A 14003-nucleotide genomic window follows, 5' to 3' on the forward strand; every position below is an offset into this window, starting at 1 on the left:
GGGTATAATAAAGACAGAACAGGAAAGTTCTGCTGTTCTAATGCCAACCTAAAAATAAAGAATATAATGGAGCTAAGCTGCTCTGCACAAGAGCCTTCCACTATGATTGTCTGGTCCAGGACTTTTATTTTTAATTTTCTAAAAATGTTCCCTACATCCCTTTGAACAAAATATATCTCTCTTTTTGTTCTAATGACCCTGAACTGAATAGACAAGAACAAACAAATGCAACCAGAGTACATGCTAAGAAAGGATATGAAGAAATTAAGCAATCTCCACATAACAGTGCCCATGCTTGGAGTTTACCCCAGGATTCCCGAAGTTATGATGCAGAAAAATTATCAACAATTTTCCCTTTTAAAGTTAGAACAGACTTATATATTGGTGTACATTTCACTCAGATATAAACCTGGTATACAGCTGATAATTTTTGTTTTTCTTTTTTAAAAGCCTCAAACCACAGGCTCTACCTTTCATTGTTTACACAATTTTGAGACAAGAATACTTTCTGACACATTTTCCACAATTCATAGTTAGTTCTTTGGTATGATAAGCCTAATAATAATTAAATAATTAAATGTGATGCTCACATTTGCTTGAAAACATCTGCTATTAGAATTTGTGTTTATTGATAGGTTAAACAAGGATTAAATAAGGGCAAACAGCAAGAGCTTTCAAAGCTTATAATTAAGAAATGGTCTGGTGATCTTGCTAAATAGCAAGAGGAAATTGATCATTTATCTCTGGAGATAAGTTTCAGACATACCTCGTTAAACTCTTTAATGAGATGCTAGAGAGATAAAAAGCCATTCGCATGTTAAAAAAGATAAAATAAGTTAAAAAGTCACCCAGTTTGTAAGTGCCACTTTGCTTTGAGTGAACAGCTTTACAGCTTATGGGAATCAGATTGTTAACCTAGTTGGTAAGCTTAGTGTATTGCAGAGGATGTACAAAACGCTGTTTTTCCATCAATGGTATGAAGATTACTAGCTCTGTATTCCAACATACTACTTTAGTTGAAACATCATCAGCGATTACATCTTAATAATAATACATTTTATTTATTTGTAGGCGCATTTCTAAACACACTAGGACACCGAACAATAGACAAAACACAGATTATAAACAATAAGTAAAATACAAAAGTTAAAATCAGACAGAGCAACTGTAATCAAAGAGAAAAAGCAGTCTTAAACAAATGAGTTTTAAGTTTAGATTTGAAAAGTGAAAATGATTCAATATTTCTAAGCTCAGATGGTAGTGAGTTCCAGAGATGGGGAGCAGAGCAACTGAATGCTCTGCTCCCCATAGTGGTAAGACGGACGATGGGGACAGTCAAGTGGATGGAGGAAGAGGATCTACGGGTACGGGAGGGAATGGCAACATGGAGGAGGTCAGACAGATATGAAGGGGCAAGGTAGCCTTAAAAGTTAGTAGGAGAATTTTGAATTGAATTCGGAACTGAACTGGAAGCCAGTGACTCTGCTGCAAAACGGGAGTGATATGGTGAACAGAAGGGGTTCTAGTAATGATGCAGGGAGCTGAGTTCTGGACAAGCTGAAGCATATAAAGAGATTTGCGAGAAAGACCAAAGAAAAGGGAATTGCAATAATCCAGACGAGAAGTGACAAGGCTCTGAACAAGGATAGCAGTGGTGTGGGGAGTGAGGGAGGGGCGAATACAAATAATGTTACATAAGTGGAAATATACAGACCAGGAGATGTTATTGATGTGGGACTGAAAGGGTTAAGTACTGTCAAGGATGACACCCAGGCTCTTAACCTGTGGGGAAGGGGAGACAGAGGAATTATCAATAACAAATGAAAGATGATCAGTTTTGGATAATGTCGATTTTGTACCAATGAGGAGAACCTCAGTTTTGTCACTATTTAGTTTAATAAAATTTGAAGAAAACCAGGATTTTATTTATGCTATGCAATCAGTAAGTGAGGAGGGTGGAAAGGAAGCAGTAGGTTTGCTAGTGAGATAGAGCTGGGTGTCATCAGCATAGCAGTGGAAGCTAATGTTATATTTACGAAAGATATTACCAAGGGGAAGGAGGTAAATAATGAAAAGAAGGGCCCCAGGACAGAGCCCTGGGGCACACCTGAAGTAACAGCAGTGGGTTGGGATGTGAAAGTTTTAAGTTGAACAAACTGAGTGCGGCCTGAGAGGTAGGATCTGGACCAATGTAGTGGAGTGTGGGTAATGCCAATCGAAGATAATCTATTGAGAAGAGTAGTGTGACAAATAGTGTCAAAGGCGGCACTCAGATCAAGGAGGATGAGAATAGTAATTAAACCAGAATCAGCTGCCATAAGGAGGTCATTAGTAATTTTTATAAGTGCCGTTTCTGTACTATGGAGGGGACGAAAACCAGACTGGAACTGTTCATACAGATTATTTTGAGATAAATGAGAATGAAGTTGAATAGCCACTATTTTTTCAAGAATTTTGGAAATGAAGGGTAGATTAGAAATAGGATGAAAATTACTGAAATTACTGAAATCGGCACCAGGTTTTTTCAGTATTGGGGTTATTGCAGCAGTTTTAAAAGATGAAGGAACAGTACCAGTAGTGAGAGAAGAGTGGATTATAGCAGAAATAAGAGGGACCAGAGAGGGGAGGCAGGCTTTGACCAGAACTGTAGGGAGGGGGTCCAGTTGACAGGTGGATGGCTTAGACTTACAGACAAGATCTGAGATTTCTGAGAAAGTAGGAAGCTGAAAAGAGGAAAATGAGTGAGTTGGTGGGTGAAATTCAAATGAAGTACTGGGAGAGTGAATGAAGTACAGAGAGACTGATGAATCTTCTGGATTTTTTCATTAAAAAAGGACATAAGGGAATTGCAAAAATGAGTAGAGTAAAGGTGAGAAGGTAGAGAATCCGGGGGTTGTGCGATATTATTAAGTAGTGAAAACAATGACTGAAGAAGGGGCTTGAGTTGCCTCGAAATCTTACATATTGTAATCTTTTTAGTTAGCCAATAAATTTTGCTTGACTTCTCACTACATTCATAATGGCTAACACAGTACAACACCCTAGTACTAAAATCAATGAAAATCATTTTCAAATGGATGATTTTATATAGGAGTAACCTGAGCATTTCACACTACTGACAAATTTCTCTTTAAGATTCTGTCTTTTGCCCCTATATTATAATTAATTATGATGCCTCCTTCTGAAAAACTTGGGGAAACAACTATTAATGTTATGTTTCATATGAGAATAATTTCACATTCTGATCCCAATGCTGAATGCACTAACTGATTGTTCTACGGAAAGCATAGTTAATAATAGCATCCCAAAAAACAACAACGATGAGACTTCTAAATCTGGGTGACTTTGAAACAAAAAGGGAGAGAACAGAGAATAAAGTATGAAATCAAGTTAGATTCGAAGAGGCAGGCTGTAGAATTATATCGCTTTTCTTTTTTGTCAAAACCAGCAAAAATGTGCTCGCTGTCTTAAACCGCTGTTGTCCGGTTTAAAAATATACTCAACAACAAGAATGCCACAAAGTAATTAAATGCATTTTCTGAAGGAAATTAGGTATACTAATTGTTTGGCAGAATAACCTGTCCAAAGGACCTTGGGTTAAGTTTTTAGCAACTGGAAAATTAGTGTTATTAATAGGGCAGTACAAAAGAGTGTGAAAAGGTGTGCTGGGCCATAACATTATAATCTTTTAAATACCAAAACCAAAATGACAGTCATAAAACCAGAGCTGAAAATTCCATCCTTAGTCATATAACAAAGCATATTTCCAACAGTGATATCCAAATGCCGTAAAGACATAACAATATGCTATGCTAATGCATTTTATGTAGTTTTCTAAACTAATGAGGCAGGCTGAGCTATTAGTGTTTTTTATGACAAGCCCCTTTCGCAAGCATATATTTCACAGACCTTTAAAAACATAGAAAGAATTAAAGTTATATTCAATATAAAAAAATTAAGATTTAAAGATGAATAAATTATAACAATGTATATTGGTAGAAAATTAAAAGAAATGGCAGCATTAAGAGGTGGTTTCCACAAATTATAAGGGGTGACGCATGTAAAATCAACATGGACTCAAGGTAAAAGTTAAGTATAAATTTAAATGAAAAGAAGAATGCTGGTGAGATGGAAGAACTGGCAGTCACTCCTCGATCAAACTCTGATGACAGTTCAGACTATAAAAGTCTCTTTTTTTTAAAAATGTTTGGATGCATTTGATAATTATGGTCAAATATGTATATATTTTTGCACATATATACAGTATCATATAAATGAACCAGAGACATCAAAAAAAGTTTGGGGCAGCCACCCGTAAATTGTGCCCTGGCTGCAAATGGGTAAACTGTTGAGTTCATCACCGAATAGAGCCCAAAACAGAACTGATTTTAGGATGGGAAGATGGCAGCTTTAAAGGCCGAGACAGGAAGAGACGTCATCGGGACTGGAAGTGATGTCATCAACGGCATCAGAACCAGAAGTGACATCATCAATAGCTCCGGTATCAGAAGTGACGTCATCAATAGTGCCAGTACCGGAAGTGGCATCATCATAGGCGCCAGAAGCAAACAGGATTTCCCGTGGATGGTCTGCAGAGGATTAAGAGAGAAAGTCAGTGCAGCTCGCCACCCCCTGGTCTGGCATGGTACTACTATGTAAGAATAGGCAGCCCTTTAGCTGCCTCCCAATCGCACGTGTGTGACAACAGTATATACTATACAATATATATATAGTCACACACGCATGTATGGCAAACAGTCAATAGGCATGACTAAACATGGTATGCCAGATCAGAGGTTGAAAGAGTGCATTAACACCTTTTCTCCTTCCTCTGCAGATCCTCAGAACAGAAGTCTGTCTAATCCTCGAGCAGACTCCACTTCCAGTTCCAGTTCCTGCCCTACTCCTGACCTCACTTCTACCTATAGCCCCTTAGACATACCTCTTCCTCCTCAACAGCTATAACACCAGCCACTTTTGCTTTGTTCATTAGTCCCATCTTGGACTCAGTCCTACATGATAACTCATTTGGCTATGGTAATTGTTATGAATATACGGGGTTGAAGCCCAAACCTTTTTTGCCACTTTTGCTCTTTTTGCACAATATCCATCCATCCATTGTCCAACCTGCTGAATCTGAACACAGGGTCACGGGAGTCTGCTGGAGCCAATCCCAGCCAACACAGGGCACAAGGCAGGAACCAATCCCGGGTAGGGTGTAAACCCACCGCAGGACACACACACACACACACCAAACACACACTAGGGCCAATTTAGAATCGCCAATCCACCTAACCTGCATGTCTTTGGACTGTGGGAGGAAACTGGAGCACCCGGAGGAAACCCACACAGACACGGGGAGAACATGCAAACTCCGCGTAGGGAGGACCCAGGAAGCGCACCCGGGTCTCCTTACTGCGACGTAGCAGTGCTACCACTGCACCACCGTGCCGCCCTTTTGCACAATATATATGGTATATACTGTATGTGTTTGTGTGTGAATACAATCTTTTAATTCTGTAGCAAATACAAACAGATATGAACTTATTATATGATTTTTTGCAATATACAGTGGATTCAGAACCCCTTCACTTTCTGCACACTTTATTGTGTTGCAGATTTCATTTTAAATTGATAAATTCACCATTTTTATCCATCAATCTACACTCAATAGCCCATAATGCCAAAGTGAAATAATTTTTTCAGCCAGATTTATTAAAAATCAAACACTGAGCTCTATTATTTATTAAAGTACTTTGCAGAATCCCCTTTGCCAGCAATTACAGTTTTGAGTCCTCTTGGGTAAGTCTGTATAAGCTTTGCACACCCAGATTTGGACACTTTATCCCAATCTCCCTGGCAGATACTCTCAAGCTCTGTTAGACTGTATGGGAAGGGTCTGTAAACTGCCTTAGGTCTCTCCACAGACGTGCTTTGGCTGGGCCACTCCAGAACAGTCACAGACTTGCCAAAAAGGTAATCCTCTGCTAACAAATTCACAATTACATGATCCAGATATCATAAACCAAAAACAAAGCAGTGTAATATCAAAAAAGCCAGTAAATCCAGAAAAAAAGGAACAATAGAACTCCAACAGACCTCAGTGCACCATGCCTAGGCTCTTCTTGTTCTTCTTCTTTTTCTTAGTTTTTATGGCAGGTGGCAGACCAACATAATGATGCATTACATTACAACCACCTACCAACCTGGAGTAATAAATAATATCAAAAAGTCCAACACATTTTAAAAATTCAAATAAGCATTTTGATATATTATATTTCCAACACTCTCTATGGCAGTTACCTCCTGTTTCAAATATTACAGTTTTCCAAAAAGATGTTTTCTTTGCAGCTCATTTGCAGTACATTCTAGCAATATATGCATTGTTTCAGGAAAAAATGCATTTTCTGAATATCCCTGTATCATGTTTATTTATTCTAAACAGTGAATAATTCAAGCCTGTGTGTCCAAGATGCAATCGTGTGATAATGACATCTACCCTCCTAAACCTATCTCCTACTTTACCATTTCCCACTACCTTCTGAATTTCATATGAATCCCTCCTTTCTTGTCTTCATCCTAGCTCTGTTGCCAAAGTGACTTAACTGATGATAAGACTTTATCAATGGCACCATTACATTTCTTACTACTTAGTGACCAGCCAAACTGGCATCTACTTCATTTTCCAAATTATGTACATGAGCAGGAACCCATTGGAAAAAAAACAGCTATGTCAAGTATCTTCAGTTTGCACAGATATTGCTTTATCTCTATTAACATATCTGCAGATAATAAGTAAAAACAAATTAGTACATACTCAGGGCGGACCTCTTTTACCCATTTCACCCATCTCTGTGGTGAATACTAACCGGTTACTTAACAGTCTTCTGCTAATGCTAATTACTGATTCAATCCATCATCTATATGCTACACCGATCCCTCTCCCACTTGGACAGAGGCAGTGGTGCTGTAAGAATTATGTTTCTGGACTTATCTAGCGCCTTCAACACCATCCAACCTCTGCTCCTTAGGGACAAGCTGACAGAGATGGGAGTAGATTCATACCTGGTGGCATGGATCGTGGACTATCTTACAGACAGACCTCAGTATGTGCGTCTCGGGAACTGCAGGTCTGACATTGTGGTTAGCAACACAGGAGTGCCGCAGCGGACTGTACTTTCTCAGGTCCTGTTCCGCCTATATACATCGGACATCCAATACAACTCGGAGTCCTGCCACGTGCAAAAGTCCGCTGATGACACTGCTATCGTGGGCTGGAGGAGAAGTATAGGAACCTAATCAAGGACTTTGTTAAATGGTGCGACTCAAACCAGCTACAACTGAACACCAGCAAAACCAAGGAGCTGGTGGTGGATTTTAGGAGGACCAGGCCCCTTATGGACCCCGTGATCATCAGAGGTGACTGTGTACAAAGAGTGCAGACCTATAAATACCTGGGAGTGCAGCTGGATGAGAAATTGGACTGGACTGCCAATACATATGCTCTGTGCAAGAAAGGACAGAGCCGACTATACTTCCTTAGAAGGCTGGCGTCTTTCAACATCTGCAATAAGATGCTGCAGATGTTCTATCAGATGGTTGTGGCGAGCGCCCTCTTCTACGCGGTGGTGTGTTGGCAACATAAAGAACAGGGACGCCTCACGCCTGGACAAACTGCTGAAGAAGGCAGGCTCTATTGTAGGCACAGAGCTGGACAGTTTTACATTCTGTGGCAGATCAACGGGCGCTGAGCAGGCTCCTGTCAATCATGGAGAATCCACTGCATCCACTGAACAGTATCATCTCCAGACAGAGGAGCAGCTTCAGCGATGGACTGATGTCACCGTCCTGCTCCACTGACAGACTGAGGAGATCGTTCCTCCCCCACACTATGCGACTCTTCAATTCTACCCAGGGGGGTAAACGTTAACATTATACAAAGTTACTGTCTGTTATACCTGCATTTTTATCACTCTTTAATATTATTTTTTATCAGTATGCTGCTGCTGGAGTATGTGAATTTCCCCTTGGGATTAATAAAGTATCTATCTATCTATCTATCTATCTATCTATCTATCTATCTATCTATCTATCTATCTATCTATCTATCTATCTATCTATCTATCTATCTATCTATCTATCTATCTATCTATCTATCTAATGTTAATTTGAAACACATGAACATACACTGAAGCCTCTGTATGACCATTCACTGGATCTTTCGAATTTCTGTATAGATTTGTATGAAGACATCATATTACCTTTGCATATATTGATTGACAATTTGCATGAGTGAAATATAGTCTGCCTTTTCTTTTATGTCAGCCAGAGTGAGTGCTAAGATGTGGTAATGTCAGGTTGGCCCCACCTCTACAGATACCACCTTCAAAACACCATAAACTTAATAATACAAAAAGAACAATTTTTTTTATACTAAATACCATTAAGAATAAAACTAAATGCATCATAACCCAGATTATGGCAGTAGCCTTGTACACAGTATGTGCTATCTGTGCAGGTAGCTGACCCATAAACTGACAGCTGAGCTGTTTTGCTCTGTCTCCATTTTGTTCCCATAGACAGTTGTACCTATATGATCTACTATGCTCATGAAACTGTAAACAGGATAGGTTTTTAAATAATGAACAATGGCTTTAAAAAAGGGAGTTGTGAAGGTATATACAGTAATTTCTTACAACAGCTCATTTCAATACTACTTTTTCTGCATATAGGATCAATGGAAAAGTATATAAGCCAATATTTCAGAGAATAATTACCTTGAAATATAATAATAACAAAACCTGTCACAATATCAGCTCACCACAAATTGACAAATGCCATCCTTACCAGCAGTATTGCTCCTTTACTTAATGGCTGTGCTCACCCATATAACTTTTTGTGCCACTTATATTTTAGTACATCTGTTCTGGTATTTCATAGGGTTTTTGTAGATGTACAGGATATTGCTATGCTATATAGTATAGGCTGTACTAGCATTACTGTATATTTGACATATGCTTTATATTTCTGTTCTTTCATCCATTTTCCAATATGCTTATCCAGTTCAGGGTTATGAGGAGCCAGTGCTTATTCTGTCAGTATTAGATGCAAGACAGGACTCATGGGTCTACCCCATCTAAGGGCACACTTACTCACACATGTGGCCAATGTACAGTTGCCAGTCAACGTAATCTGCATATTTTTTGCAATATGGGGGTGGGGGACACGTGGAAGTAAACCCCCATTAAAACAAATGGAAAATCCTCAGATTCCAAATTCAGTTAAGATATTAGGCTTAAAATTGAACTACAAGATAATATTTAATGTCATTAAAAATGGATATATATATGTAATTAAAGCAACATGAAACAAAAGTAAAATTATTTTCTGGGGCACTTTGTTGCTGAAAGTATTAAAGATCAATTTTGGAACTGATTACATAAGTGTTAAATTTAGAGTAATAACATTTTTCAATGAAAGATATCAACAAAATGAAAGTACAGGATCTTTTACAGAGAGTAATACTTTTTTAGCATATATTTATTTCATTACATTGCATTAACCATGCTTGACAATAAGTTTGCATTAATTTCGGACTAGCTGACTGATTCTCATGGGTGTAAGGATAATAATTTAGATTACCATTTTAATCAGTTCCACCTTTGAAATAGAATGTGTCCTTAAATGTACAAGATTACATTTTGCATTGCAGCTGTTTTGTTGGATGCCAGACTTTTCTTTTTTACCATTACATTTTTTTCTACTATACAACTGAATCATTTACTGTTGCTGCAGATGTTTACATTCACGCAACACAATACACTTTATAAAAAATGCAAAGACATTAGAGCACTTAAAATGTCACAATTACTCTTGAACGATGATTTTTAATTCAGCAAAAATATTTTATTAAAAACAGAGACTTGAAACCTAATTCAAAATAAACAGCCTTGACCCTGTGTGAGTTCTTAATTATATCCAAGAACTGTACTCAACAGCTGGAGGATGGAACTTTTGTTAGGAACTGATACTGAATTAAATCTTTCAACTAAACAAAAATAAACTAATTTTATACACTGCAGAGTTTGCCATCAGAGTACATACAGTGAAATTCCTGCTTGCATGTCCTATTTGTAAAGTACAGGTCAGTCTAAAAGAAAAACAGAGAAAAGAAAGAAAGAATCATTCTTCATCTTACATGGAAAACATGGTTTACCTTCAGATCGCGTTAGATTTGCTTTCCCTTTCTTTTTTTCTGCTCTCTGATCTCTTTTTTGCCTTTTCGTTTCGGGTGTAATTCAGTCCATGTAGGGTGCAGCCACAGGCTTGTGAAACATGTGTGAGGAGCATAATCCAAATTAAGAGAACTCACTTATAAAACTATAGGGTAAGTAAAGTTTCACTACATTTATTGTGTTGACGTTTGTCAAAGGGTATTTTAGGTATATAGACTTGTTTAGGTCAAATATATAAACGTCATGTGTAAAGGCAATTGATCTCTACACAAAAATGAAGTCTATCAAGCAGTGTGAGGGAGGAAAGAAAGCAAATGCAATCGCATGTGATGCCCTGGCTTTGAATTTGTTTAACCTCTGAAGCTTCTGCATTGTGACTCACGATGTATCACTCTGTGTGAATTGCCACAAAGGAATAATGAAACTTTATCTGTTAATGTTTATTATTAACAGGTTGAAATGTTAAAACAGAAAACATATGCATGCTCACAGTTACCACAGTGAACACTGGTTGAGGCTCACACTGATGATGTAACATAACACAGACAAAGAAAGCATTCATGAAGCTGTTAAAGGTTCGGAACCTATGCAAGCAACAGTAAAAATGATACAAAGTAATAAAATAAAAAATTATAGAAAATCTACATAATGTGCTAAGAATGATGATAAAAAAGGCCATAGAGCAAACAATATGACTTATATACTACTATACAATGGATCAGGTTTGACCACATAAACTGGTCCATCTTATGTTCAGATCGACTTACGACCGGTCTGTTGGAACCAAAAGTCGGCATAAGTTGACGACTACCTATAAATATTTAAGAAAACATAGCTAAACTAGATGGCTTGTTGAATAATTGAATCATTGACACAGCTTTCAATGTGAAATGTAGCCTTCACTGCATGTATGGCCTACCCTACACAATATGTCAAATTCATAACCATTGGCTGAACCATTTTGGCATGATAACGAGGTTTTGGTCTTGCACCACCCCCCAGCTTTATTATACATGCAAAATTTCATTAAAGATTGCCAGATTGCCATTTTGGAATAATGCAGTTTTTGAGTTTCCCCACATTATATTATGACATTTTTGAAATGTCATAATGCCTGTATTTCAAGTTGGATAAATGGCAACCTACATGCAAAATTTCAAGAAAATTGATTCAACTATTTTGGTGAACAAACATGCAGATAAGATGTGATGTGAGGGTTGAAATGAAAAAATGAATAAATAACATCAAACGAAGATAGAACAAATTCAAAAGACAGGCAGAAGGTATTATGATTTTATTTACATAGATTATAGGCGGACTTTCTTATACACCCTTCTTGAATATGCTGGCTTTCAGATATAAGGCAGGTTTCTCAAATGTTTTGAATTGGTGAGAGGGCCCATATTGACCTTTCATAAGCTTAATATACAAGCTACATTGCTTGAAAACTAGTGTACTGTGTCTTCATACACTTAATTTTGTATTTTTTCACTGTGTCAACACTCAGAAATTATGTAAAACATTCAAAAGAAAATATGAAGAATGATATTAAAATGAAATGACCAATACATCTAAATCTAACAACTACTAGCAATAAATTATATTAACATTTCAACTTATTATTGATCCATCTACAGTATATAAAAGGAATCCACTTATTCCAGGTCAAGGCTGAGGGGAGCCCAAATGTACCTAAAATTAAACTAAATTTAATGTTTTTAAATTAAATTGCTTCTGAACTTAAAGGTAAAAGCAAAATGACCTCTTTGAGTGGGTGTGGCTGTATGAATGTGCTAGATGGTGGCTTGGTATCCCTTCCATTGATGCTTCTTGCCATGTTTCACATACTGTCTGGAAAGACCTTGTTCTCCACGTGGTAAAATGTAATACCAGAACAGGTTAGTTTAAAGCACGTATTGAATGAATGAATGGGAATTTAAAATTTTGATGCAATTATATGCGTTGAACAGTAACTACTTATAGCTGTCAACATCTGTCAACAATACAATTTCATGTTCTTCACACATTTGTTGTTTTTATGTCTTTCTTTGACTTCTTGTGACCATGTGAATATTCTCTCCTTTATAGTTTTCTCAGGTGTCACTATTTTATTCAGTACAAATGCAAGGTAGATTTATTTTATTTTACTGCATGTTGAATATAATTCACTTATATTAATGTTATTTGCATTTTGATATACAGAATTTTTTATGTTTCTGCTAGATTAGGCTATGACTCTCTGTGGTTGAGATTTGGATAGAAAAATGATGGTTGGTTAGGTAAGAAAAATTGATTCACTGTTTAAAATGCCTTGGGTCTGCTCAAGTACAATACTAGAGTTAAATTTGACTATGATATATGTTTAGTTCGTTCCTATATTTTTAAATATGTGGAATCCCTTGTGGAATTCCTGCTATGGAAACCCTGTGTTCTTCACTACTTTGAATCGAATTGCTATGTAAAATAAAGATTTCTTTTATAGTTTCTCACCTAGTAAGCACTCATCTTGTAAGGTATCTGGGATGTCAGGTCAGGTTGGGTAGCATGCAATGGTGGAGCACATTGCCGCACCCACCACACAACAAAACAACTCGGGATCCTGGTTGGCAACCCCCTCAGTCATACACGCAGTCCAGTTCCACCCTCTGGAAATGATGATCTATCTGCCACAGCCAGGTGTTACATGGCATCCCCTTGTTGAGAAAGTAATGAGAAAAGCATGCATATTGGTCTTGCCATACATTTTCAGAAAACCCACCCATTATCATAAACATGTTAACCAAGTGGGTGGCGATAGTGGAAAATGGATGGTGCTTCTGCCGCATGAATCCATCATTCTGGGTTTAAATCTACCACCTGGTAGTGGTCTATGCTGGTTTTCATACAGATACTCCACTTTTCCTCCCACATCCCACAAAGTCATGCAGGTTATGTTTATTGGTGGAAAAACAACATGGCCCTGTGGGAGTGTGTTTGTATGTGGGCGCTACAAGGGCTGTTACCTGTCTTGAACCAAGTACTTTGGATCCTCTTTGGATCCTGAAGTGATAGCAAACTATCGTCCGATCTCCAACCTTCCATTTTTGTCTAAGGTTTTGGAAAAGGTTGTTTTGGTTCAGCTTCAGGATCACCTCAAAAAATTCAATCTATTTGAAAAATTTCAGTCTGGTTTCTGAACTTCTCACAGCACAGAGACATACCTGATTAGAGTCACGGATGACCTCCTAATGGCTGCTGACCAAGGCTCTCCATCACTCCTTATCCTCCTGGACCTTACAGCTGCAGTTGATGCGGTAGATCATAATATTTTCCTTCATCATCTTCACTATATAATTGGACTTGCTGGCATTGCTTTCGAGTGGTTCAAGTCCTATCTTACAAACAGGACTGAGTATGTGGCCTTGGGGGATTCTAAATCTCATACCCACACTGTCACCTGTGGAGTCCCACAAGGATCAGTTCTTGGGCCGACCCTCTTTAATATACAATACAATATAATACAGTTTATTTTTGTATAGCCCAAAATCACACAGGAAGTGACGCAATGGGCTTTAACAGGCCCTGCCTCTTGACAGCCCCCCAGCCTTGACTATCCAAGAAGACAAGGAAAAACTCCCAAAAAAACCTAGTTGGGAAAAATGGAAGAAACCTTGGGAAAGGCCGTTCAAAGAGAGACCCCTTTCCAGGTAGGCTGGGTGTGCAGTGGGTATCAAAAGAAGGGGGTCAATACAATACAATACACAGAACAGAACAAATCCTCAATAAAAA

This window comes from Erpetoichthys calabaricus, chromosome 6 (genome assembly GCF_900747795.2).
Source record: "Erpetoichthys calabaricus chromosome 6, fErpCal1.3, whole genome shotgun sequence".
In the NCBI taxonomy this organism is placed as follows: domain Eukaryota; kingdom Metazoa; phylum Chordata; class Cladistia; order Polypteriformes; family Polypteridae; genus Erpetoichthys; species Erpetoichthys calabaricus.